The following is a 3055-nucleotide window of genomic DNA, read 5'->3' as shown; positions in this document are numbered from 1 at the left end:
GACTGTTTTTTTTCTTTATTGAAATGGGGAAAAAAGTGCTTGGTGTAGCAAATGCTCCGCAAACATTATTTAGCTGTAACTTTCATCTCAGTGTTGTGATTAACTGCTGTGTGCAGGGCTCATACCTTATTGTATTTTAATCCTTCGTGCATATAAAACGCTCTGTTTAAATTAAATTAAATACTGTATTGCGGTGACTCCGTGGATCACTCACAGCTGCAGTGCTTGATACCGGGCACGGTGAGCGCCAGCCTCACGTTTAACCGACGGGCCCCTACGAGCGGCATGGCTGGGCGCGCTGCAGGGGGGCCGGCACGGGGAGCCTCCCATGGGACCGCTTCCTCCCCCCTCTTTGGGACTGCCCTTCCGGGGACAGCGCTGGAGAGCACCGCCGATACCGACTCGCAGGCGCCAGGCTCAGGCCCGGCCGTCTCCCAGCGACCGGCCCGCGGCGGGAGAAAACGGGCGGGCCGCTCCCCGCCCGGATTGGGCGGCAGCCGCAGGGGCCGCTGGGAGCAGTGGCTCAGACAGACGTCGGGCCCAGGCGGGTACTACAAGTACCGTGGTGCCCCGCGCGGAGGGGGGGCGGGCCCCATGAGCGCCCGCGCGGGGCCGTACTACAGGTCCCACAATGCCTCGCGCCGCCCGGTGGCTCCTGTCGGGGAGGCTGGTTCCTATTTAAATCTAGGCAGCAAGGAAAATGGCGGCGAGAGGCTGAGTGTGGGGGAGACGGAGGGAAGGAGACGTAGCTGAGCTTTGGCTCCTTTCCCAGGTGAGTGGGGTTTGGAGGGAGGGAGTAACGAGTGGAGGGAGGAGAGTTCTAGTCCTTGTTCCCCTGCTTCTCGCGCTGGGGTGGGAGTGGTATGGGGGAGGGAGGGCTGCCCCTTGCCGGGGAAGGGAGCAGCTTGGGGCTAGCCCTGAGGAGCGGCTCTCTTCTCTCCCTCTCGCCCCCCTCCCCAATATGGATGTGTCTCTCTGAGGGGAGGAGGAAGGGGAGCATAGACGGGCTGTGTGTGAGGAGTACTCCCAGGGCTGGGGGCGAGGGGATTCCTAGGGCAGTGTGTAAATGCCTTTACATCTTTCTAACCATTGTAACTTTAGCGCTGAGTGTAGTTAGAAGGGGACATTCCTGAGGCAGTGGTGGGGGACTAGTGTGTTGAGCTGTAGGCTTCCCGTGTCGCTGTGTGGTGCATATCTAAGTAGGGTGAGTTTGGGTGGAGGTTCCTCATGTAACAGTGAGAGACTTGGGGTCGCTATGGGTTTGTGCTTAGAATCGTCTGACCCTCAGTTTCTCAGCCTGAGTGGAGGGTGCGTGTGCGTGAAATACCTGGGCTAGAATGGCCCCATCTGCCATTCATCTGGGTTTATCTGATACTGAGGCGGTTCCAAAGACCTTGTTACCTGCATTCTCCTTCTGATCATCCTGTAGCCTCGGTAAGTTTCAGAGATGTCTTCTCTTGTCTCTGGTAATAAGGAAAGGGATGAGAAATACTGCAAATAAAAGGTTGATTTCCATGCCTCTTATCCATTTCTACCTCATAGCTGCAATGAAACTGTGCTGTTGTGGGATGGAGATGAGAATTATTTTTTTTTTCCTGAGGTCACACACCACCGTAGGTGTTAGTGATTCTGGGGTATAAATGGGGTGAATATGGGTGGGGATGTTGCCGGAGGTTGACATAATTCCCAGAGTTCTCTTTGTTTGGTTTTAAAGTTGGTTCTGTTTCTGGTTTCTGCTCCTACTCTTAAGCACAGTCAGGTTTTCTTTTAAAAGAGAAGCTTCCCACTTTGTCAGCTCATCCAGTGAACACAGTTTTAAATCAGTCTCTCTTATTCAGGCAGTATCTCCTTCCTCTTTAACCTGTTAAGAAAAAAAAATCTGATTCTGCCTTTAAATCTTTAGATAAAAGTTAACTGAAAATATTATGTTGGATTCTATCTGTAATAACAAGACAAAACTGAAGCCAGTCTGGAAGTGTGAGAGACAGTAATGTCTAGCTATATTGTATCTATAGTACAGTTAAAATGGACACTTATGATACATTTTAAGCTTATTTTCATTATTGTAAGAATAAATATTTTCTTGTGAAATATTTCTGACTTATAATGAGCTGCTACACATAAGACAAAGGTGTGTGTTCTAAATATAAATACAAGATAGCTTCATAGTAACAAATAGTATCTGAGTGAAAGCTCCAGCATAAGAGTTTAGGTTTAGAGGAAATAGACAAAATTGTGGGTTGGGTTTTTTTTTGGTGGTTTTTGGGGGTTGGTTTGTTTGTTTTTTAACTAGACTGTGCACAATAACATAGAGTAATTGTATTTACTGTTAGCAATTGTAATGGGTTGTTTAACTGACTGTTCAGAATTCCATTCAACTCTGTTATTACTGCTTTTTTTTTTTTTATTTTATTAATACCAATGGATTTGCTGCTGTGATATGAAGATAGAGGTTGGGGGACAGGGGAAGTGATAGCAGACAAAATAAACCCAGTATTCAGCCTTGCTTTAAGTACCTTTCCTGATGACAGTGTGCTGTTCCCAGTCTGCTTTTATTTGACATATGAGTTGTGTGGGTTTGGGGCTTGTTTGGTTTTTTTGTGGGTGGTTTTTTTTTTTTTTTAATTCTTCATTTGAAACCCCTGTTCATCCTGGCTTTGGATTTTATCCTGGATTTGGAAGTTTGCATTGTCTGCTTATCAATTTTTTGCTTAGTATCACTGAGACTAATGTATAATTGAGACAAAATGCAGAGTAGAAAGGAGAAGGAAATCTGTTTTACAATAGAACGTTATCTTTTGATCATGGGCTTTTTTTCATTAATGATGGACAAGAAATCACAGTCAAAACCTTCAAGATTAATTTCTGTGTTACAGTTGCATAGAAAAGGGTGTTGGGTTTTTTTTAATTTTGTTTTGGTTTTTTTTGTTAAAGAACCCTGAGAAAGAAAGGGTGTCTTGGTTATATTTGTCTGCAAAATCAAGCCATGGGCAGCATGTAAAATGATATTGGACACTACAGTCTGACACTGGAGGTTGCTTCAACTCCTGCATTT

The 3055-nt window shown here is 46.2% G+C and overlaps 1 protein-coding gene across 9 annotated transcripts in view; it reads left to right on the top strand.

The window, feature by feature from the left end:
- The first annotated feature begins 635 nt into the window (after positions 1 to 635).
- NCOA3 (nuclear receptor coactivator 3) overlaps positions 636 to 3055 on the top strand; it is an 87375-nt gene continuing 84955 nt past the window's right edge. For 3 of the 9 annotated variants that reach the window (XM_075166402.1, XM_075166393.1, XM_075166394.1), the window contains exon 1: positions 636 to 772. The gene's annotated coding sequence lies outside the window, so the exon portion shown is untranslated. Of the gene's footprint in view, positions 773 to 1271; positions 1435 to 3055 lie in introns of all 9 variants that reach the window. The other 6 variants (XM_075166401.1, XM_075166395.1, XM_075166400.1 and 3 more) reach the window with 4 other exon arrangements.

Source organism: Calonectris borealis, chromosome 17, assembly GCF_964195595.1.
Source record: "Calonectris borealis chromosome 17, bCalBor7.hap1.2, whole genome shotgun sequence".
In the NCBI taxonomy this organism is placed as follows: Eukaryota; Metazoa; Chordata; class Aves; order Procellariiformes; family Procellariidae; genus Calonectris; species Calonectris borealis.
The sequence above is the reverse complement of the archived record's forward strand: the minus strand, read 5'-3'. Positions and strand labels throughout refer to the sequence as shown.